The sequence below is a fragment of the Macrobrachium nipponense genome, chromosome 30, assembly GCF_015104395.2.
Source record: "Macrobrachium nipponense isolate FS-2020 chromosome 30, ASM1510439v2, whole genome shotgun sequence".
Taxonomy (NCBI): Eukaryota; Metazoa; Arthropoda; class Malacostraca; order Decapoda; family Palaemonidae; genus Macrobrachium; species Macrobrachium nipponense.
Genome location: NC_087218.1, coordinates 48,127,872 through 48,154,560, shown reverse-complemented (window position 1 = coordinate 48,154,560; position 26,689 = coordinate 48,127,872). Strand labels below are relative to the sequence as shown.

The following is a 26,689-nucleotide window of genomic DNA, read 5'->3' as shown; positions in this document are numbered from 1 at the left end:
TAAACGTATCCGCTTCAATACGTATTATATATTAATTCTTGATTCTTTTAGCAATTATTTTATGGACAACCATTTTTATAAATTACGATTAATTAGAGATAACTGGATTTTCATTCCATGATATATTTGATGTCAGCTGTACAACTATACGCTTCGAAGTTTAAGATTAGAGAAATGACATAAAAGATATAACTAACTAAATGAAAATAGTTTGCGATTTAAAAAAAAAATCACTATAAATTATAAAAAGTAAAACTAACAATATCTTTGAAATAACTGGTGGTTCTAAAACTCAAAATTCTTATCTAGCTTCATAGCAAATAAAAAAATCTAAAAAAATAAAATAAATTGATTTTAAGTCTGTACTTATATTAATAGTATATAATTAACTGGTACTTCAAAAACTAAAAAAAAAATAGAATAAAATAAAAATTACAATACAAAAAAAATTCTAAGTCTGCACTTATATTAAGTTAAAAAAAAATTAAATAAAGATTCTTTACTTATATTAAGTATTTTCAACCCGTTATGGGTAATACACCAGAGGCAACAAATTTAAACTCCCGGAAGCATCTGGCAACGATTTCTCGGGCACTGGAAGGCAAAGGGGTAGGACAATGGGCATCGGGGTATTTCCTTCCCAGCCACCACACGGAGCACAGAGTGTGTAAGAGGTCGACGTTCGGACCCCTCGACTGAAATATAAGGGATTTAATATTCTGGTTGTGGAGTTGAATTCGACGCTATTTGTAAGGTCAGTTGTGTGTTTTTTTTTTCTTTTTTTTTGGGGGGGGTGTTTTGATTGGTTTACTAGTGACAGTTATGAGGGGACCATGTAAATGTATGTATACACAAGTACTAAATATATATATATATACATATATATATATATATATATATATATATATATATATGTATATGCACATACACACACATATACATATATAGTGTACACAACACACACACACACACACACACATATATATATATATATATGTGTGTGTGTGTGTGTGTGTGTGTGTGTGTGTGTGTGTGTGTGTGCGTGTGTGTGTAAGGAAAGAGTATTCCAACCTTTCTGCCGCTAAATCGGGTCCGTTCTTCAAAATAAAATCCTAGATTGACAAGACTTTAGACGTTCAGTTGCTACAGGTATATAAACTTAGTTTACCAATATATATATATATTTCAGGTCGAATCAAATAGTGCGTTGTGGGGTTACACGTTCGAGAGTTTCTTGGTTAGGAGAAAGAGAGAGAGGAGAGAGAGACGAGAGAGAGAGAGAGAGAGAGAGAGTTCATTTAGTTACTGCCGATCGATAACCGAAGAGATCTTGTGTGTTTATTTCGTTTACATACGCAAAAAGACTCGTAAACGTACACACTGGCGTACTCACGAATAAATTATTCGTATAAATACACGTATATATGTAATATATATATATATATATATATATATATATATATATATATATATATATATATATATATATATATCTATATATATAAACAGAAAACTTCCTACGGCCAGATAAAGATATATAAAGAAGCATTTTAAGTAAGTTTCCCTTTTTCCATTTACATTGAATGTTCACTATAAAATATAATGAGGAAAATGGCACTCATGGCAACTTTTCTTCAATTTACAAAGAATGTTCATTATGAAATATAATGAGAAAAACAATTTATTGCTTTCAAGAAAGGTAATTTAAACATTACAATTGCAGTCGTATTCATGAAAAAGTGGGATTTTACCTTCATTATAAAGTAAATTGATATTGCGACCACATATCTTTTGCATTACCGATTAATGTTATCACGATAGTTAATAATAATAATAATAATAATAATAATAATAATAATAATAATAATAATAATAATAATAATAATAATAATAATAGTAATGTTATAATACATGAGGCACTTCATTGATGAAGAAACCACATACACACAAACACACTCACACGCACATATCTATATCATATATATAATATATATATATAATAATATATATATATATAATAATAAATATATTAAAATATAATATATAGATATATATTATAATATATATAGATAGATAGATATGTGTGTGTGTTCATATACATACATAGATACCTATCTATATTATATATACATATATATAATTATGTACATAAACATACATGTATAGATATATATGTACACGCGCACACACATATATAGTGTTATATATAGTAAATATAATATATATTAATATAATATAATATATTATTATATATACTATACAATATACAGTATAATACTATATATATATTTACAGTCATATCAATGTGGATTTTTGACCACAGTAATGACATTTTTTAAAATATACTTCATCTTATTAGAGACTGTATCTTGCAGTGACTTACACGATATTAAAACACTGTAATTAGACTGTCAGAGACGGCAGAGATTTAAAAATCAAAGTAAAAAAAAAACTTCCAGTAATTTTCACTGTCTTTTAAAAAAAATTTTCTTCATTTTGATGAACTACGTTTTTTGCGTTATTTTTGCAGCGATGAGATTTTTATTTATTTATTAATTTTCTTTGGAAATTGCTAAAGTTTTCTTAAACATTCAACGGATGTATGTATAAACTATACATAATAAAAAATGTACACACACACACACATATATATATGTATATATAGTAGATATGTATATATATAATATATTATATATGTATATATATATATATATATATATATATATATATATATATATATATATATATATATGTATATATTGTTGTGTATCTGAGTACGCACTGAACTTCACATACCCCGTATCATCCTCAGCTTACTCGCTACATAACCGAATAGATATCTAAGATCTTCCTTAATATATATATATACATATTATATATATATATATATATATATATATATATATATATATATATATATATATTTGTGGTATCTGAGTACGCACTGAACCTTCACATACCCCGTATCATCTTCAGCTTACTCGCTACATAACCGAATTGATATCTAAGGTCTTCTTTTAACTATATATATATATAATATATATATATATATATAGATATAGGGATATATCATATATATATATATAGATATATGTGTATGTATAATGCAATCCTGCAGTACTTTTTAATTCATTAAAACAATTCTTGCAAAAATATTTCTCTTAAATGAACTGCATGACGAAGATAAATATATGAATTAGATATATTTACGTGATAAAAAAAAAATCAGAAAAAAATAATAACGTGTAATGAATTCTTGGGATTTCACGTTAGTTTTGACAGTAAAATTAGAGAACAAAACACGAATCAGTAATTCCTAATAGAGGTATCTGTTAATATTTGATCATTATTGCTAGACATTTCCTTTTATCCTCTCAAACGCAATTGGACCTACGCACCTCTGGCCATAACGAAGAAGAGAGTAAACGACAGAATGGAGTGAAACACAAACTACAATGAGGGGATGAGAAAAAAGGAGGCGTGATTACGGCCGAAGTGTCCATTAACTGATAATCCATAGATCAGCGATATTTCCTCCATTTCGTCCATCCCCTCACGTCCCCCTTTTTCCCCCTCATCTATCGCATTACGTCATCCATTCTCCCTCCCTCCCTCCTCCTCCTCCTCCTCCTCCTCCTCCTCCTCCCCTCATCTTTCTCCTCCCTCGGTTAGGGTCAGTCTGAGTTTTTTGCTCTCTCTCCCCTCGCGTAACTTTTCCCCTCTGTACTTTACCTCAGTGCCTCCCCCGTACGCTCGTCTCTCTCTCTCTCTCTCTCTCTCTCCTCTCACCCACCACCACCCCAATGCTGGACATTCCTCACTCTCTCCCCTCACTTCTTCCCTCACAACAAAAACAGACCCCTCGCGCATGACCATTGGCGCTCTCTGGCGCTACGTGGCAACTCGACTGTTGCTGACCAATGCTCTGAAATATTGAGCGATCTGACCGCAAATCACATTCTTACCTGTCAGTATGTTTAAGACTGACGAATACGATCATCCTCCATGACGTAGAGTACTTATTGATCAGCAAAACTGCTTCTGACTAAGCTAATGTTACTCGGCGCCATCCGTAAACAATCGGCAACCACGTCCTCGGGTCTTCCATATTCCAAAATGGCCGCCCTCGTCTCTGGCTTCCTGGTCGAAAGGTACGTAAAAAGCTTTCGTATTCAGCTCCTCCTGCAAGGAGGGGGAAATGCCCTGCAGTCTACGAAGCCATGAAGGGCCAGTCCTACATTGTATCGTTTTCTCGAGACCCGAAGTCGAGGTATAGCTTCAAAATCAGGCACTGAGAAACGACCTCTCAGTTGAGCAACGTATCTACTTTGTAGCAATTTCCATTACAATTTGGTTTATATGGGTTTCTGTAGTTGCGTGTGTAGTTTAGCACTTATTGCTTTAGCTTGCTTCCAGCTCTGATGTACGTAATATGTTTTAAGTTTATACAGGACTCGGCAATTATTATTATTTATTTATTTATTCATTTATTTTCTTGGTCTATCACAGTCGTCCTATTCGACTGGGTGGATTATTATTATTATTATTATTATTATTATTATTATTATTATTATTATTATTATTATTATTATTATTATTATTTGGTCTATCACTGTCATCCTATTCCACTGGGTGGACTATTATTTTATTATTATTATTATTATTATTATTATTATTATTATTATTATTTACAAACATTCACATGACCCAACCAAAAGAGCTCATCAGTATAAGAAACTAACTCCAACCGAATATAATACTTAAAAGAGTTAAAATACGACGTAAATTGCCACATATAATAAATCAGAGAATAAGCGAGAAAGGTCAGAATTATATCAAAGTATTACGTCCGACTCAGTCTCTGGGTTCTCTGAAATACCCCTTTGTGATCTACTGATCTTCATTATATCTTCCATAATATATATATATATATATATATATATATATATATATATATATATATATATATATATACATACACACACACACACACACACACACACACACACACACATATATATATATATATATATATATATATATATATATATATATATGCATATATATATGTGTGTGTATGTGTGTGTGTTATAGTGAATGGGGTCATGTCTCATGATGTTCTGCTTAGGACAGATAATAATTTGTTATATATAAATATATATACGTATATATTTTTACTACATCCAATATATATATATATATATATATATATATATATATAGTATATATATATATATATATATATATATATATATATATATATATATATATATATATATATATATACTTATATTTATTTTTGGCGTTTCTTACCCATAACCTTGAATGACATTAAAACAGAAGTACCCAGACAGAAACATCATCTTGTTACAAAATTTAACAACAGAAGGGATAGGAAATTCTTTGTATTTTTCAGTGATCTATAAATAACCTAAAATTCTGGGGAAAGCCTTAATTGCAAAGAGGATAAATTGTGAAAATAATAATTCCGTAAGCCAGCACCGGCTCTTGCTCCAAAGAGGTTCATAAGCATTAAAAGAGAATAAGTAGGCCTGATGTGAACCGCTGGACGCATCCAACCAACTGAGACGAGACCGACTTGCTATGAGACTAATCTTAGGTATATTTTTAAGTATGACTTATAATAAAATACTTTTTTAAGTATGACTTATAAAAAAAATACTTCCAACCCGTTTCCTTCATGGGAGGGCTTAGTAACTGGCCGCCAGAATGGAGGTTATATTAGGTGCTCCAGTCTTCAGTTGCACTTTCCGTGTTCCCATAGTAATCACCATGACAAGCATCAGGTTTAATATCTTTCTGTATTTTCTTACCAACTTACATTAAAAAGTTACAGTTTAAGTGCTTCTGAATTCAACTGCTACTTTTATGATTCTTTAATCCAAAACATCTAAATAACGCAGAAATCCACAGAATTTTGACTGGATTTAGAAATCCACTAAATTTTGACTGATTTCAGAAATCGACTGAATTTTGATATTATTCAGAAATCAACTAAATTTGGACTGAATTCAAAAGTTCACTGAATTTTGACTGATTTCAGAAGTCCACTGAATTTTAAGTAAATTCAGAAATCCACTAAATATTGACTGATTTCTGAAATCTCCTGAATTTTGACTGAATTCAGAAACCCAAATAATTTTGACAGAGATCAGAAATCCACTGAATTTTGACTGAGTTCAGAAATCCACTGAATTTTGACCGAGTTCAGAAATCCACTGAATTTTGACCGAGTTCAGAAATCCAGCGAATTTTTACTGGACACAAATGCATTGAACTTCGACTGAATTCGGAAAGCCAATGCATTTTGACTGTATTCAGAAATGCACGGCTGAATTTTGACTGAATTTTGAATTCCACTGAATCTTGACTGAACTGACATCAACGAATTTCCGTTTGAAAGATTAAACGTAACAAAATGATCAACATTTCCCGTTAATCTCAAGATCCCAACTCAGTTGTCCTCTTGAGCCTTTGTATCCGGTGAGTGTGTTCACCATCCGGCCACTATCAGAGCCACTATCTCACTCCAATTAACCCTCCACCCCCCACAACAACCCCCGACCCTCAGGACACCATCCGTGAGAGAGAGAGAGAGAGAGAGAGAGAGAGAGAGAGAGAGAGAGAGAGACTACAAAGTAGATCTGATCTAGGCAAGACCATAAGGGAAAGGATGCAGGGAGAAATCAGATGATTATAATATAAATAAATATATTATTTGTAGTGTAGATTCATGGCATTATTACGAGAGAGAGAGAGAGAGAGAGAGAATGAGGTAAGTAAAAGCATAAGAGTAAGGATAATAATAGTAATCAGATGTTTAACGTAAATACCTAGAAAGAGAGAGAGAGAGAGAGTTGGATAAATGTTATAACCTATAACACTCTCCTGCCACCAGAGAGAGAGAGAGAGAGAGAGAGAGATGGATAAATGTTATAACCTATAACACCCCTGCCACCAGAGAGAGAGAGGAGAGAGAGAGAGAGAGAGAGAGAGAGAGAGATGGATGGATAAATGTTATAACAACCTTTAACACTCTCCTGCTACCACACTCAACCCCACTAACCCCATCACGCCCCCCTCCCCCTCCTCTCTTCACGCAACCCTTTCTCGAACCTACGGAATTCTCAGCCTATACAATCGTAGAACTTTTTTTTTCTACCTTTTTTTTTCTTTCTTCCTTTCTACCTGCTTTATCAAATTACTCCACCTTTCAGATTTCTTCCCATTTACTCCCAGACCTGTATTTTTTTCCCGCCCTCCTCCTTTTCTTTCCGTTCGCCTATATTTTTTCCTACCTGTTCGGTACCTCCATTCAATTGTGAAGATGGTGTGGAGAGAGAGAAAGAGAGAAAGAGAAAGAGAAAGAGAGAGGGAGAGAGAGAGAGTGAGAGAGAAAGCGAAAGCCATAGATGAAAAGAGTGGTCGGGCGGTCGGTGGGAAACTGTTTCTCCCATTATTTTTTTTTTTTATCTCAAGATTTTTTTCCCTAAAGGGTTCTCTCTCTCTCTCTCTCTCTCTTATGTCTGTCTGTGTGCTTCCTTTAAAGAAAGGCACACTATCGGTGTTTCCCTTTTTGCTATGTGGTGGGTCTCGCTGATATACGTATATATACTATATATATATATATATATATATATATTATATATATATATATATATATATATGATATATATAATCTATATATACATATGTACATAATATATATTATATATATATACTATATATATAATATATATATATATATATATATATGTGTGTGTGTGTGTGTGTGTGTGTGTCGGTATTCGCTTATTTATGAAGTCACGTGCATCTACAGTGATTTTTTAGCATATACATATATATAATAATATTATATATATATATTATTATATCCCTTAATTATCTACGTATATATATATGTATATATATATTATTATATAATATATATATATATATATACGTATATATATATGTATATATATTATATATATATATATTATATATATATATGAAATAATTATATATTATATATATATATCTCAAAAAATCACCATAACGACGATCGGCTCGTCTTTTGGCCAGACATTTGAACGAGGGAATTCTCCCTTGGGAGACGTTTCCAGAGTCCTGCCTGTCCTTCGTAACATTTTTGTATATAATTTTTGAAAAGGAAAATCAGTACGGCTGATGAGGTCTACTGATCAAGTAGACGAAAGCTCCCGTTTTTTATGTATTTTTAATACACATTTTACATAATTGTGGGCTTTGATTACTTATATATATATATATATATATATATATATATATATATATATATATATATATATATATATATATATAGAGAGAGAGAGAGAGAGAGGAGAGAGAGAGAGAGAGAGAGAGAGAGAGAGAGAGAGAATCATACATATGAATACACAAGCATGCTAAATATAGCCTGTATTTACTGATACGCGTCTATAAAAAATATTTCATCTGCATTAAAAAAAAATTTACTAAACCTTTTTCAAATTATCGCTATTATAATTATCTGTAACCGTTTTCTCAATTATTCTCTTCTCCTTTCCAATTATCCTTCCTTTAACTCTTCCTCTTCCTGTACCTCTACCTCTCCCTCTACCTCTACCTCTACCTCTTCCTAACAGCTCTGGGAGAACTTCATCCAGCAAACAATGTATTTTATCAAAGGGTTTAAAAAAAATAAATAAAAAAAAACTTTTAAAAAAGGCCCATCGCGCATCCATCATCAGTGACTACAATAGGCCCAGGGTGCTCGCGTAGGCCTCAAATGTTCATTTTTTTTCTCTCTCTCTTTTTCTCTCTCATATTTTTTTTTCAGGACATCATTACGCTATGTGCCATACGGACCGGTTTCTGCTTCTACAATGGGTCATGTGAAAGTCGAATCACTGGCTGAAACTCTAGATTTGAATGCAAAAAAAAAAAAAAAAACACTTTCGGTGTCGGGTTTTTCTCTCATAAAAAGATAGTAGTTTCCCGGACTGCTCATGGGTTGTTTTTCCAATTTAAAAAAGCATGAGAACTCAAATAAAAAAAAATGCAGTAACCAAAAAGATTTGTTTTTCTGATCGCAAGGGTTTTTATATTTACATATCCGTAATTTTTTTTTATGAAAAGATAATAGTTTCGCAAACTGCTCATGGGTTGTTTTCTAATTTAAAAAAGCATGAAAACTCAAGCCTAAATAATCCAATACTTAAAGAGAAATTTTTTTCTTATCATCGAATGGGTTTCTATAAATTATGTTTTTCTTATGAAATGATAATAGTTTCTCATACTGCTCATGCGTTGTTTTTCTAATAAAAAAAAACTATAAAATCAATGTTTTTTATTAGAAAAACAACGCATGAACAGTCTGAAAAACTAATATCCCTTTTTTAAGTAAAAATAATTACTGACATATATAAGTATAAAAAACTATGTGATGAGAAATAACTTTTATCTCTGCGTTGGGTGTTTTAAGATTTTTCTTGCTTGTTTTTATTAGAAAAATAACGCATAAGCAATCTGGGAAACTATCGCTTCTTAAAAAAAAAATAATTACTTATATGCAAGTATATAAACCCATTTTCATTAAAATCAGTCTATCTTTTCAACACTATAACCTCTCTCTCTCTCTCTCTCTCTCTCTCTCTCTCTGAGGATGATCATTATAATCATCATTATTATCATTATTATTATTACGAGCCAATCTGCCAACCGACACGAGAAAAGGCCCAAAGAAAGTATAACTTTAAAAAAAAAATAATCACTTATATGCAAGTATATAAACCCATTTTCATTAAAATCAGTATCTTTTCAACACTACAATCTCTCTCTCTCTCTCTCTCTCTCTCTCTCTCTCTCTCTCTCTCTCTCTCTCTCTCTCTCTCTCTTTGCAGGATGATTATAATAATCATCATTATTATCATTATTATTATTACGAGCCAATCTGCAAACCGACATGAGAAAAGGCCCAAAGAAAGTATAACTATAATGACTATGAACTATACATGCGTGTTAAATTCCTCGCAATTAGTTCATAACTATAATGACAATGAACTATACATGCATGTTGAATTCCTCGCAATTAGTTCATAACTATAATGACAATGAACTATACATGCATGTTGAATTCCTCGCAAGTAGTTCATAACCATAATGACAATGAACTATACATGCATGTTAAATTCCTCGCAAGTGGTTCAAGAGAAGTGAAATTCCCTTTAGACCTCCCTTTGATACCTAGGATTGATAATTTTGTTCAAATTCAAAGTACCGTCCCAAGCTATTTTAGTCACATTCAAAACTGCATTAGTTTCTAGGTCTCTAAGCAAAACTCATGTCTTCTGAATTTCAAGTCAATGGCCCCTTTGGTGTGCTTGTTCTATAAGAATAGGATTTATCTTTTCAAAGAACATCTAATTTTCTGTTTAGATTCAAGATTTAATAGCGAATTATTTTTGACGGTTCATTACATCTACGTCTGATCTTACGGCAAAATTAAGGTTCTAACTACTGGCGTAGGAATGACTGTATTTTTGTTCATTACCCCACAGGTAATGATGCAAAATCAAGCTTTGAATATTTTGAATATTTTTGTATTTCCCCGGATTCATGTTTCTTGTTTCTGTCCACACTCGAGAATTCAGAGTTTTTGTACTGTGACTGCGTTCGTGGTTCAGAGCCTGACGACCTTTTAGTCATATTTGGGCTACAGTATCTAGCTTGGTAAATTTTAGCCTAGTCTTTTTACAGTAGCCGGGGTGTTAAAGTTTAGTCAGTCAGTCAGTCAGCTGTCTGTTTGTCTGTCTGTCTGTCTGTCTGTCAGGGCCTGGTCTTTCTACAGTAATCTAGGTTTCAAACTGTAGTGTAGAGTGCAGTATACTGTACTGTACTGTGTCTCTGTCAGGGCCTGAACTTTCTACAGTAATCGGGGTTTCAAAGTGTTCTGTTCTGTACTGTACTGTACTGTTGTACTGTACTGTACTGTCTGTCTGACTGTCTTAGTTTCCAGAGCCTTACCTTTTACCCAAATTCACAACTCCATTGAACTGACTGTTCGATTTTCTACTGTTTGGTCTTGCGGCTGAATTAAGGTTCTAAGTCATTTGGCAAAACTTCCTAATCTATCTGATGCCATTATTTGTCATAACTCAAGTTTACTGGGCTTGACCCCCTGACCAAACGCAAGTTTTGAATTTGGTGTTTTGGCCAACACCAGAATTCAAATCTGGTCAAACTCGAGAATTTTGAATTTTGTCTTGGCAAAATCAAGAAGGCCAGAAAAAGTTTAACCTCTTCAAATCTAAAAAAGGGATTCCATCATACATTCATACATATCAGCCAAAAAACTAAAATTCAAGGAGCTGCTTTAATCACTTAAGCCACAACTGAAAAAATGACTGAAAATAAAACAGGCACCAGAAAAGAAACTGTAACATTTTAGTGAGTATTGATGGAAAACAACTCTAATTGCCATCCGTAATTCGTGGAAATGGGATGTTACAAAAGAGCCTCGAATTCTACAGCCAAGATAGGGCAAAAAAAAAAAAGTAAGAAATAAAAAAAAATAAAAATAAAAAAAAAACTACTATTAGCCTGCGTAGCACCATGCGTCACCCGCGCCTTGGAAAAGCGAAGGCTGACAGTCGGGGAATTAATGATGAAAACACCGTATCCAAATTGACCCGGAATTTTTTTTTAACCCGTTTCAAAGTGACATATCATCTTGGTCATCATTATCTCCTGTTTTAAACAAGATTTTTCTGGGATGACAAAAAGAAAGAAAAAAAAAAAGGTCTCCTTTAAGAACAGTGCTATTTAAATAAGGAAGGGGGGCCCGGGGCGAGGGGCTCCTTTTCGTATCTTTGGGGATAAAGGTGTTTGACTGTTAAACACTCATTTGGAAGGAGTTTTTTTTTGTGTGGGGCGGCGCAATTATCTCGCGGTAATGATGGAAAAAACCTACTCCGTCGCTCTGTGAGACCTCGTCTTCTTATTTACGACGTCGTCGGAGTGCAAACTGTGGGACTTGTGAGGTCATTCAGCGCTGAAACGGACAATGACAGTGAAAAGGTCTGAAAGGCGTGACACGAGGAAATCCTCGCAGATGCACTATTGAAAAAATTATTAGGAGAAGGTGGAAAGTCAGATGGAAGAAAGGGGAATTTAATTCCCTTTTGGGTCTGTCGCTTATCCTGTTGCTGTGGCCCCCACCTTTCGAACTTTCTCTTCACTTTCTCTTGCTTTCTCTGGGCCTGGGCTGGAACAGACAGTTAAGCTTTATGTCCCATGGGGCTTTGCTCTTAAAATCATTAGGGCGGGTTGTAATATTTCTCTTCCATGATTCAATATATATAAATATATATACATATATAAAATACATAATATATATATAAATATATATGTATAATATACACTTAATATATATATACACACGTTATATATAGTATATGTAGAATCTACTGGTCACTTTTTTACCAGATATATTTGCAATGGTAATAGCCACAATGCCCTCTTAACTTCTTGAATTCTTTGTGATGTCTGGTCATGGGAAACGAATCCAGATCCAATAATCACAAAGAGGTCAAGTTGGCTTTGCAGTGACAAGCGTATCCAAAAAAGAGCAAAGAATTCAAGAAGTTGAGGGGGCATTGTGGCTATTACAACTGCATATATAATTATAATATATATATATATATATATATATATATAATATATATATATATATATATATATATCATTATAAAATATATATCCATATATATATATATTATATATATATACATATATATAATATATATTATATATATATATATATATATATATATATATATATATATTATATATATATTTATATATATATTACACTGTTAATACCCCACAATGACATTTGAGCTTCTCAATATCCACACACTTTCCGGACGAGCTTTAACCCTTTCTACAAAGTTCTTGAATCCATATCTATCTGAAAGTCATTCTTTTTTTTCTAAACATTTCTTCAAGGTCACAGGGTGGGGGCAATATAAACTTAGCCTCAGAGAGAGAGAGTCTCTCTCTCTCTCTCTCTCTCTCTCTCGCTCTCTCTCTCTCTCTCTCACCACTTTCATTCTTTCCCTCTTTTGTTCTTCCAGAATCTCAACCGCTGGTTTCGGGGACACACAAAGTCTGGAACAGATGCTGCTCTCTTCCTTCCGAACCTTTGCCTTCCCCCATTTTTTTTTCATTCTTTTTTTTTCTTTCTTCACCCCTTTCATTGACGAATATGACATCGCCAGGACAAGGCCTCCCATTCCCTCGTCCCCCTCCCCTTCACCCTTCTTCCCCCCCCCCCCCTCCCCCGCCCCCAGGACAAGGCCTCCAATTCCCTCGCCCCTTCCCCTCCCCCTTCAACCTTCTTCCCCCTTCCCCCCCCCTTCCCCCGCCCCCCATCCCTCTCTTTTGTTTTGGTTGTCTGGCGTTTATCGCGTCCTACCATCTTCCATTCAATCTTTCTCTCTCTCTCTCTCTCTCTCTCTCTCTCTTGTTTCTCCTGATCTACATCTTCCACCCAACCCCCCCTTTGCCTAATTATTCTTTATAATTTTGGTCGATTTTTTTCTTTAAATGTTCATTTGACATTTCAGGGTGACACGATCACTTTGCTTTCCAATAATCGCATTTCATTAACTGAAAATGTTATATATAACGTAACGAATTACATATGTATGTATATATACAATATGTAATATATATATATATATATATATATATATATATATATATATATATATATATATATATATATATATATATATATATATATATATGTAGAATCTACTGGTCATTTTTGCCAGATACATATGTAATGTAATAGCCACAATGCCCTCTTAACTTCTCAAACACTTTGCTCTTTTTGGCTACGCTTGTCACTACAGAGCTTCGAGATCTAACTTCAAAGAAATATGAAAGAAATCATGATGTCCGGTAGCGGGAAACGAACCCGCAATACCGTAATCACGATGAGGTCAGGTCGGCAAGGTGACCTCGTCGTGATTATGGTATCTCGGTTTCGTTTCCCGCAACCGGACACCATGATTTCTTTCCTATTTCTTTGAAGTTGGATCTCGAGGCTTTGTATCAACAAGCGTATCCAAAAAAGAGCAGAGAAGTTAAGAGGGCATTATGGCTATTAAATATATATATATATATATATATATATATATATATATATATATATATATATATATATATATATATATATATATATGCTGTTGGAATAAGGCTGCTATTTCCGTGCCCTACTTATACCCAGGTTACAATCCCGCAAAGGTGACCCACTACCAGGTACATAATTCATTGTTAATTCAGGCGAAAACACATTGGGATTTAATGGAAAGTTCCTGAAGAATCCTGGGCTCGTTCGGGAAACGAACGCAGGTCCACTTGGTGGCGAGACGAGTGTCCTAACCGTTTCATAGACTGTATATGTCTATTCTACTCTTCCTAAACTCAGTGAGAGTATAAAATGCGATATTTTTTTAATTTATCATTACTTTTTGTCTTTTTACATTTTGAAATCTTTCTAGACGAGTTTATGCTATTTTCTAAACACGCGTTAACTTTATTTATCGTCCATTTCCAGATGTTTACTTTTATTTGTTTTCCTTTATATTCATCAGCCACTCTATTCGACTATTCATCACCGCTTTGCAGCTCCTCTCTTCATCTAAGCATAACCGAGAGAGAGAGAGAGAGAGAGAGAGAGAGAGAGAGAGAGAATCATCTTTCCGTTATCGCGGTGGGGCCGGGGGGAGGGTATAGGGTTTACGCAAGCTTCCTTCCAAGCCCCCCCCCCCCCCCCCTTCCACCCCCCCCCCCTTCCATAGTAAAGTCTTTGAAAGGATCATAGACACCAGAATCAAAGACTTGTCCCAGACATTCCGGAGGAATCTAATACCGCCTTGAGACCCTTGTGTGTCACCCAATGCCTCTTCTCGGGTTCCGGGGCTGTGATGCTGCTTCTGTGCTGCTCTTTCTCCAGTCCCTGTCTGAAAGAGGGGCTAGACGCAGCGGAGATTTCACAGAGGCCGAAGACGCCTTCGTGGAAATCTCCGCTCGGGGGAGAACTCGCTTCAACCGTTTGCGGGTTTGTTTAATAAGGTTATTATATAGGGTATTAGAGCCGAATAAATGATTGAGTTTCGGCCACTGGCCCAAGCACTGGGACCTATGATGGGGTCGTTCAACGCTGACAAGGATACAGAGAATAGAGAGGTTTGGGAGGTGTAGCAGGAGGAACACTCGCAGAAAGGTTTGAAAGGCGTAAAAGGAGGGAAACCTCGCGCAGAAAGGATTGAAAGGTGTAAAAGGAGGAAAACCTCGCGCAGAAAGGTTTGAAGGTGTAAAAGAAGGGAAACCTCGCAGAAAGGTTTGAAAGGTGTAGAAGGAGGAAAACCTCAAAACAGTTGAACTATGAAACAATTGTTTGGGGAGGGGTGGATAGCAAGATGGAAGAAAGAGAATATAAATGGAGATACAGTATCAGGAATGATAGGGGTTGCAGCTAGGGGCCGAGGGGACGCTGCAAAAAGCATTAAGTAATGCCTACAGTGGGTCGCATGAGATGCACTAACGGCACTACCCCACCCTAAGCGGGATTAGGGTATTGTTGGGGCTACACAGCCGATTGGTAATTGGGTATAAGTGAGGCAGTACCTGGTGTATTTCAAGTACCTTCTTCTTCTCTCGTAGTTCTTGGAACTATGAAAACTTTGCCTGATAAAGCGAGGAGCAATATAGGTCTATACTTTTCAACTATGGCTAACTGATTGCGTCTGGTATCTTGAGGGACGTTGAACGTTGAAGGCTGTAAATTTTATTGATTTTTTCTACTTTCTTCTGAACAATTGTTGCTTCACTGAGACGAATTTCGAGTTGTCTACTCAAGCGAGTTATGAATACCTTCGGAATAGAATAGAATATAGAATTTAGGCCAAGGACAAGAGCTAGGACCTATGAGGTCATTCAGCGATGAAGGGGATACCGAGATTAAGAAGGTTTGAAAGTCGTAACGAGGAAAACCTCTAAGCAGTTGCACTAGGAAACAAATGTTAGAGAGGGTGGAAAGTATTATCATCGGTATCAGTAATTCACACTGCAGTTTTCTTTTTGGTTGACATCCATTATTTTAGCTTAGTTTGCAAACAAGCTAAGATAGTCATTTACTTGCCACATAAGTATAAGCCAGACTTTGTATGATGTCTTCCTTTGAAATTATAAACAAGAATGACTTTAGACTGAAATCTTTAAACGCGCAGATCTTGAGGAATTTTTAAAAACTCAAAAACTCATTGTCTTATTGTCAGGACTATTAGACCAAATGCTAGCAGTAATATGCTTCACATGATTATGGTAAAAACTTCCTAGTTTTGTTATTTTTACTCATGAAAGTTTGGTCTTACTGGCTCTGAAACCGTTGGGTCATTGTTAATTACGAAAAAATTATAACAAACTCCATTAAATAATGAAAACTGTTATTGAGCTATTACATGAAAAACTTATATATGGTTTGCGCATTTTTTACTTGTTTTTACTGCAATCAACACGATCATATGTAAGTTTTCATGTTTAACATGCAATTTATTTATTTTTGACATTTTCATTCTAATAAATGAATCATAGATATCCTATCCTAAAATTCCTTTATCTAACTCAAAGCGAAACACCTTTTTCACACCTTTTTATGCTCTCCCATAGACCTTTCCTATCCCCCCAACAAGAACAAGAACAAGAACAAGACCAACAAAGTAATTTGTAGGCTTACTCCCCGAGTAAGCGAAAGAGAAACAAATTTCGCGCCGAAAAATACTATACGTTATTGTTGAATAAATTTTGAATGGCATATTTTCCTACGACAAAAATTTTTATTTCTTGTAAAACATTTTTTGGAATAAATATAAATGCCATCTCAAAGAAAGTAAACATCAATGAAAAGAAATTTACATTACATGAAGAAATTTTGAATGGAATATTTTCCTGAAAAAAACTTTACATCACTTGGGAAAAAAATCGGAATTGAATATTTTCATAAGACAAAGAAAAAAAACTTTACGTCACTCGGACAAAAAATCTGAATTGAATAATTTCCTATGACAAAAAAAAAAAATATCACGTGGAAAAAAACACTTCGAATGACAAATATATTCTATGACAAAAAAAAAAAAAAACAAAAAAAAAAGAAAAAACTTATCCCGTTGAAAAAATTTTGAAAGTAATATTTTCCATATGACAAAAAAAAAAAAAAAAAAAAACTTAACATCAAGTTGGGAAAAAAAATTTTGAATGCAATGGAATATTTTCGTTTGTTATTGACCAAAAAAAAAAAAAAAAAAAAAAATTTTTTTTTTACATCACTTGGAAACAATTTTCAAAGGAATATTTTCCTATAAAAAAAATATCACGTAGACAAACACTGGACAAACATAAACACGACCTAACCAAGAAAGAGTAAAGGCAGGAAAATGTCCCTGTGACAAAAAGAAAAAGAAAAAAAAATTAAAAAAACTTAAAATATTTCACTATTCGTTCATGTTGACGTCATCGTCGTCGTCGTCGGCTTCATCGGCTGGAATACTCATTAAAGGGAGTCACAGTCCCGCGCAGGGGATTGATTCACTCCATATTTACGTGTCACTTGCTTGTCTCCCCTTGATTAGGAATATCAATTAAGAGACGTTCACGTGACAAGGCATCGTTTGCGCGTAGACCGCTAGAGAAGCAGAGAGAAAGGAAAGGAGCGAGAGAGAGAGAGAGAGAGATTTTATCTGTATGTTGACTACATTCCTTCGAAGGTAAAAGATTTACTGCGATTCAAGGGGACGGCCTAAGGAGATTGAGAGAGAGGAGAGAGAGAGAGAGGAGAGAGGATTTTCACCTGTGTTGGTTGTTATTACATTCCTTCTTGAAGGTAGATTACTGCATGAGATTAGAAGGAAAAGAGAGAGAGACGGATGACTTTTTTGAGAGAGAGAGAGAGAGAGATTTTATCTGTATGTTGACTGGCTTATGTTCCTACGATGGGTAAAGCATTACCAGAAGACGAGAGGAAAAAAAAAATGGGAAAAAAAAAAAATGACTTCGTTTTTAATGAAGTTATTATTCGCTCTCAACATCTGTCCCTTCCTCCAACCCCAACCATTTTCCTTTCTCTCTCTGAGTATCACTTACTTTCTCAGCCGGCGATTCGAAACCTTTCCAAGATTTGCTCCTTAATAGGATTAAATGGCGCTGAGAAATTCGACACTGAAACCGCGCCATGTCACAACTCACAATTTTCTCCAAGATCAAGTCTCTCTCTCTCTCTCTCTCTCTCTTTCTCCTTTCTTCTCTCTCTCCTGAGAGAAATTGGAAAGGCCCTTCAACTGCCAATTATCTTCCGCCGCACTCTCTCTGAAAATTAAGCTATCCTTGCATTATCCTTCCTCTCTCTTCCTCTCTTCTCCTTCTACGCTCTCCTCTCTCTTCTCGCTGAAGTAGCTCTTTTACCTTGCGAAATATCATAATCAAACATAAGGGTAAAATTCTCTCTCTCTCTCTCTCTGCTAAAAAATTCATTATTCACTTCTTCCTCTCTCTCTCCTTCTCTTCCTCCAAAGTAAACCTTAACCTTCATCCTTTGGTAGGAGTGGCAACCGACATATATATTAAACTCTTCTCTCATATGGTCTTCTCTCCTCCTCTCTCTTCTCATAGTCTCTCTCTCTCTCTCTGGTCCTGTCTCCTCGTTCGCCGAAGCGATCGTTTACCTTGGTAAGGAAAATGCCAAACCGAAAATAAACATAAATCTTTCTCTCGCTCTCTCTCTCTAAAAATCTTTCTCCCACTCTCTCTCTCTCTTCTCTCTCTCCTTCTCTTTTACGGGGGGCTTATTGATTAGCGATATCTTGATATTGTTACTATTGTTTTTCTTTTGTTATTCAAACGACTGAAAAGGTGCCCCCCCCCCCCCCAAAACGGTTTTTGTGGTTTGAGCGGCAAAACTATAGGTCACATGGATTGCGGTCATTGTTCTTTTAGGAAAGGGAAATGGGTCGGAGGTATTTATTTACTAAAAATTGCAGCTGGTTTTACACAACTTTCGGTATCCCTTAATTACAATAATAATTAAACTAATAATAATTCAATAATAATAATAAGAATAATAATAGCACCTCATAAGCCAAGAAAGAAGCAGTATGAGAAGGGTGCCCTATGAAATAAAAAAAAATGTATGTATTATTATGAAGCTGAGAGGAGAGAAGAGAGGGAGAAGAGGAGAGAGACGGAGAAGAGGAAGAGAGAGACGAGAGAGAGAGAGAATTTCGTTAATACTCTTTTTGAATGAGGGGAATGGGCTTTTTCTCAATTGCAGAAAGGAACTAAATTTGTTTTCCATACTCTCTCTCTTCTTCTGTCTCTCCTTTTCTTCTCTCCACTCTCTCTCTTCAGCAGTGTGGAAGATGTTCAACAATAAAGCGAAGGACAAGATCATTATGACACCGTTGACAATGAATTAATTGTAAAACCTGCCCCTGGAGATATTGTTAGTAGACACATGATGTTCCCTGGCCACGTTTGGGACGAACTAAAAGTCTTTGAGACATCCTGGATCCATTTGGTAACATTCCTTTGAACTCCTCTCTGTTTTTCTTCTCTCTCTCTACTCTCTCTTCTCTCTCTCTTGTTCTGTCTGTCTATCTCCAAGTCACGTACACATATCGAAATTCATGTTGACTGTGTCGTCTTCTCTACATTATGATTGCAAACTGACCTGTAAAACTTTGCTATTGATTTGAAAGCTAAATAGAAATAATCGAAAATCGTTATAAACCGATCACAAAATTGTCCATAATAAATTCAAACTGTCGAGGAATTTAAATTGAGTTTAGAGGGGGCTGTTGTTTTTTTTTTTTTATTTCTTAAATTTTCTCTTCGTTAACTGCACAAGACTTAGTAAGGGGCTGAGGAAGGAAGAGGATTATCACCAGCGTGGTGAAGCCTATAAACCATATAATACTACAAACGGAGTCGGTGAAACAAAAGAGGCTCCTGCTATGGGCATTGTCCACCGCCTGGAAAAACAAGGGGCTCCCCTCTAAAGACAGTGTGGGTCCTCTCTCTCACCCCCAAACCCCTTACTCCCACCTAGTACCCCTTTGTCCGGACACCACAAAAGAAATCCAGTCCGTCGTAGAACCTCGGCCTTCGAGGGGGATAGGAATCCAGAGGAGGCTATACAACACTAACCTCAGAAGGTTCACGATCCCACAGTGAGGGACGCAAAAACCGTCCTTAGGAACGCCACCGACCTCGGAGCGAAAAAGACGGGAGGTGGAGGAGGAGAAGATTCTTCTTCTGCTTTTTCTTCCTCTTCTTCTTTTCACATTTCGGTGGCAGTTTTTGTTTCTGTGCCGCAGCCGTTTATGATTAGTCGCAGCGAACGACGAAATCTGTTCCCACTGCCTGCCGCAGGTGGACGGACTGACGAACGGAAGGCCGGGTCCGGTTTGGGTCCTCAAAAAAGAACTTGCGATCCCGAGGCATTGATTTGATAGGGCGGATCATTTACAGCCTTTTTGAACTTTTCCAGCGCTTGTTCACATGATGATGAGAGAGAGGAGAGATGGTATGGGAAAGAGGGGAACCCCATAAACAACAAAGGGTATATATATATAGAATAGGGCCGGGCTTTCAGACGATGATGATGAGAGAGAGAGAGAGACACTGGGTTGAATTGGGAGATGCAGGAAAGGAATGCAGGATTCATCTTCTGCAAGGTGGCACAACAGGATGCTTCGAAAGAATGAGGGCTTTGAAATGTTTTTTTTTTTTTTTTTATGAATACCCCTGTTTGGGTAGTTTTTACCATATTACCTCAAACAAAACCGTGTTTTTTATAAGATTCATTTCTTAATTTCATAAAGTTTTACATGGTATTCATGCCTCCCTGTCTGGTATTATGCATTTATTAAATGCGTGGGAGGAAACGTTTCGTTGAAATTAATCACCAGTAAAATGAAGCTAAACAGTTTACATATTCTTTACATTATCTGCAATTTCTTTCATCAATATGTGACTAACAGCCAGATAAATACTAAGTAATATTTACTGCATCCCCTTCGATTTTAAATATCGTTCAGCAGCGCATGCGCAGAGAGAGAGAGAGAGAGAGAAATAATATAAGAGAAACAAGGTGAGAAACGACAGGAATGAAACATAGATTGAAGGATGTCTAGAGAGAGAGAGAGAGAGATACTGGTGAAGAGTACGTGGTTTCTTAAATCATACGTGAACAAGTGTATATATATATATATATATATATATATATATATATATATATATATGTGTATGATATGTATATGTATATATATATATATATATATATATATATATATATATATATATATATATATATACATGTGACTGTGTGTGTGTGTGTGTGTGTTTGTATCGTTCAGCGACGCATGCGCACTTCACCCCCGACAACTGTACCGCATCCCGTAGCGTAAACAGCCAGCCTCAGGAGGCACTATATACTACTGGTGTCCATTGCAGTGTCCTTTGCCTCTGTAAACAAAGACCTCTCTCTCTCGCTCTCTCTCTCTCTCCTGTCCGTTCTCCCTCCCCCACCCCCTCCCTCCCTTCCCTGACGCACGCAATAAAAATTTATGGCTCTATAAATCTCTAATCGTCTCGCTGAAATCATAAAGTCGGACGTACGACGGTGTTTATGGAGCGCTGTCAAACACGGCTTGAGGTGTTTGACACTGGTCGGCTTTGTTTCGAAGGAGTGAGTGAGTAGAGAGGATAGTTAGATAAATTAGATAGATACTTCTTTTTTCATCTTCAGTTTATTTTAGGGTATTTAAGAATTAACAGACGGGAATTAGACTCTTTTCCGACGGAAATTACACTATTTTCCGACGGTAATTAGATTATTTTCCGACGGGAATTAGACTATTTTCAGACGGGAATTAGACTATTTTCAGACAGGAATTAGACTATATTCAGACGGGAATTAGACTATTTTCAGGCGGAAATTAGACTATTTTCAGAAGGGTATTAGACTCTATTTTCAGACAGGAATTAGACTATTTCCAGACGGGAATTAGACTCTATTTTCAGACAGGAATTAGACTATTTTCAGACGGGAATTAGATTATTTTCCGAAGGGAATTAGACCATTTTCAGACGGGAATTAGGCTCTATTTTCAGACAGGAATTAGACTATTTTCAGACAGGAATTAGACTATTTTCCGACGGGAATTAGACTATTTTCCGACGGGAATTAGACTCTTATTCTCAGACTTCCTTCGATTACATCAAGTAATCTGGGTTGTGGCTGCACTACGCCCCTAAGCGAAGAATATGGAATTTAGGCCAAAGACCAAGCAAGCGCATGGGACCTACGAGGTCATTCAGCGTTGAAACGGAAACTGACAGTAGAAAGGGTCTGAAGGTGTAACGGGAGAATAACCTCGAAGCAGTTGCACTGCGAATCAACTGTTAGGAAAGGGTGGGAAGTATGATGGAAGGCAGAGAATTTGAACGGAGGTTCAGTAAAAGGAATGAAAGGGGTCGCAGTTAGGGGCCGAGGGGACGCTGCAAAGAACCTTAAGTAACTAACGCCTACGGTGCACGCATTGAGGTGCACTCTAAAACACTTGGCATCCACCAAAGCCATACGTCCTCTAATTTCCCTTTCAGAACAGAATTCCGATACGTCTGTCCCATTTTCTCCTGATGGCTGGATCACTTTCAGACGTTGCTGATTCGTCTGTTCATTTATGACGATCTTTTGCCATTCCGTAATTTTCGTTTCTCATTCTTTCCATCCATCTGCTATACTTACCCTTTACTTCCCAGATGGTCTTACATTAACAATACTTAAAAGTTATTACTAGCGTCTCTAGGAGAAAGGTATCCTTTACTATCCAGATGGTCTTACATTATCAATACTTAAAAATTATTATTATTAGCGTCTCTAGGAGAAAGGTATCCATTACTTTCCAGATGGTCTTACATTAACAATGCTTAAAAATTATTATTAGCGTCTCTATGAGAAAGTTATCCTTTACTTTCCAGATGGTCTTACATTAAAATTACTTAAAATGCATAATTAGCGTCTCTAGGAGATAGGTCGGGAGAGTCATTAACGTTTTTCGCTTCTTAAACAGACGTAATTTGCTGCATCTAATAATTACCTCTATGTTACGTATTACGTGTAAATACATAACTATAGTAGATTCACATCAACTGTGCATCTGATGTCTAGGCCAGCCCCTTACGACGCTCCTGATTGGCTGTTGATAAGCCAATCGCAGGCTGGAAACTCTCAGTCTCTCCCGAGAGAATTCACATACACCGGATGTATGTTCCACCTCTCCTGCGGGATACGTCTTTCAAAAGTATCCCTCAGGAGAGGTGGAACATACATCCTGCCTATGTGAACTCTCTCGAGAGACAGAGTTTCTAGCCCTGTGATTGGCTTATCGACAGCCAATCAGGGGTGTCGTAAGGGACGGGTCTAAACATCAGATGCACGGGTGATGTGATTCTACTATAGTATTCTTATGAATGAAAGATTTCTGCTCTTGCTTTCGAGATAAGAAACCAACTTCGTGAAAATATGTGATTTGGAAAACAGTTCTTCCAGTTTTTCATCTCTACTGCATAAACAAGAAGAAGAAGAGGAGTTACAAGGAGTTACAAGGATTACGATGTCTCAAAGACTTGTTAGTCCACCCGAGGAGACATCGTGCACTCACTTATCTGTCAGAGCAGGTTTTAGTGTGCATTCACAGTGTCCTAATGATTTTGTCTAGCTTTCTTATAAACTCTTCCACAATGTTGCTGTTTACAACTTCTGGTGGCAGTTTATTCCACGTCTCACATATCTTGTATGTAAAGAAGTTCCCACAATGGGATGTGTTGTATCTCTTCAGTTCTAGTTTCCATCCATTATTTCTTGTCTGCGTTTTGTTTAATGTAAATAGGTTACTACCTACTTTTGTTATGCCTTTCAGCAAGAAGAAGAAGAAGAGGAAGAAGAAGAAGAAGAAGAAGAAGAAGAAGAGAAGAGAGAGAGAGAGAGAGAGAGAGAGAGAGACCATCCTAACTAAAGGGAGAGGAACCCTCCAAAGCTAAAAATAAAAGTCCCGAGAATAAAAAGAATGGGAAGTCGAAATGCCCGAGAACATATTTTTCACATTCCGGCCATGTTCGTGGGCTCCCCCACCCTTGGAGAAATATTTATTTGTTCCAGACCCTTCATAAATTCTGACGGCCACCTGCGGCTGCCCGCTGTACGATGATGACCAATTACGCCACGGGCCTCTTGCAACATCTTCCAAAATCAGCAGGACCATCCTTAGCCTTTGGAAATAACTGGAGAATACATTGCGTATACGCTAAAAGGTGTGTGATTTCCTTAATAATCATCATAAGCCAGTCAGAATTGCCTAAATTTCCTAAAAATGAGAGGTGTGAGCGAAACTTGGCGTTATCGTACATCAGGATAGTGTGTATCGTCCAAGAACTTTTGATGTCCAGCGCTGGTCTGGAGAAATAAACTGGAGATCCTGGAAGGGTGAGCCAGCGCCTGGAAGAGCTATTTTTGAAGGGGGAAGTTTAGTGCGTATTCCAGAGTGTCTGGAAGGCGCACACCCCCTTTTTTTTGGGTGGGGGCCGGTTACCGTGGCTGTAATATCTTAACGGTAACAGAGTAATATATATATATATATATATATATATATATATATATATATATATATATATATATATATATATATACATACTGTATTCGTGAAATGGGTCTCTCATTGCAGGTCCAAGAGCCTTAATCTTTCACAACTGGAGTCCGAAAGCCTGCAAGGCATTGTTTATGATTCCAGGCGCCCTAAGTGCTTTCCAGACGGGAGCACAGAAGCAGGAGAAAATAAATTTTGGCTTAGACTACATTTATAGATATGACGCATGTTACCCTTGCAAAAGAAGGAGAAGAAGAAGAAGAAGAAGAAGAAGAAGAAGAAGAGGTAAGAGGAGGAGGAGGAGGAGGAGGAGGAGGAGGAGGAAATAAAATTTCGGTTTAGATTACACGCATAGATATGACACAGGTTACATTTCTAGAGAGGAAGGAGACGAAGGAGACGAAGGAGAGGAGGAGGAGGAGGAGGAAAGAAGCTGTCCATCAGCCTCCATGATCTCCCACAAAGGCGAATATCAACCCGGATTGTTGTCCGAGCACTTGATAGAACCGGGAGAAGTATATATGACATGGCCACAATATATACCAAAGGCCCGGAGGGCCTGTCACTCCAATGGATCTTGACGGCCATCCCCAAAGCAGCTGTCTGGTGCCATCCGCCCAGTGTCCAACAGGCAGTGATGGATGGACGCCTCTCTCTCTCTCTCTCTCTCTCTCTCTCTCTCTCTCCTCTCTCTCTCTCTCTCTCTCTCTCTTCAAGAGGGGTTTCCGGATGGAACTAAACTATCTGTTTGCTCCTCTTTATTTTTTTGTATTTTTTGTTAGTTTCATCTTTGAGGTCTTTGCTGAGTTAGGCTTGAAATAATGATTTTTGAGAGGCTGAAGGAGTTAAACAAACTACTCATTAGGCACAAGTGCCTACGATTTTTGTGTAGGATAGGAAAAAGACACTTGCTTACAGAAGTTAATCTATATATGAATATATTATGCATGTACACACACACACATACATACATACATACATACATACATACATACATACATACATATATGAATTTTGATCATATTTCCAATTGACATTTTTTTTCTTACTCACAGATATTAAGCCACAAACGTCGTTTCATATCCAATTCACTTTTCTCGGGAATAACTTACACCCAAGGGGAATTATAATTCATAAGTGCTTCCGAAGTCACCGTTGGGATTCGAACCACTGCACGGTTGAGAAAACAACGACGCGTAGTGACCTTTGACCTGGATATCAAAGGTCATTTGTGATATAATAATATATATATATAATATATATATATATATATATATATATATATATATATCTATATCTAATAAAAGGAGCCCATAAAAACCCAAAAACACAAAATACAGAGGAAGAATACTAAATTTCAGAGACTGCTGTCTCCATCTTCAGGTGTGTGATATATAATATATATATATATATTATATAATATATATATATATATATATATATATATATATATATATATATATATGGGATTCTGGAACTTACGAGAGAGAGAGAGAGAGAGAGAGAGAGAGAGAAAAGCGTGCCATCCAATAACCTCCATTTGACAATATGGAAAGTATGGTAATGGCTGACTGTATGGGGGACAGGGAGTGAATCCCCCCCCCACCCCCACCCCAGCCCCCGCCCCCTTCCCCTCCCCCCAAGTCTTGGGGAGGAGGAGATAACATGACTAGCCATCGGCCGAGTCAATCCCTTGACTCACCCCCTCCATCTTCCCCCTCCCCCCACCCCCTCCCCCAGCACTCAAATACCCCCAATGAAGATCCCTTCTATCGGACATGCGCCCCCCGGACGAACATTAAGTATTCTCGAAGGCGCCTGTCCAGGCTACGAGCGTTCCATTCAACCAGCCGAATTGGAAATGTGATAAGAGTAATAGATGTATCTTACTCCTCTCTCTCTCTCTCTCATCTTCTCTC

General features: G+C 36.4%; 1 long non-coding RNA gene across 1 annotated transcript in view; it reads left to right on the top strand.

The window, feature by feature from the left end:
• The first annotated feature begins 3,902 nt into the window (after positions 1 to 3,902).
• LOC135202066 (uncharacterized) overlaps positions 3,903 to 26,689 on the top strand; it is a 118,823-nt gene continuing 96,036 nt past the window's right edge. Inside the window, exon 1 of the long non-coding RNA XR_010311668.1 lies at positions 3,903 to 4,151. This is a non-coding gene — a long non-coding RNA (uncharacterized LOC135202066). The remainder of the gene's footprint in view (positions 4,152 to 26,689) is intronic.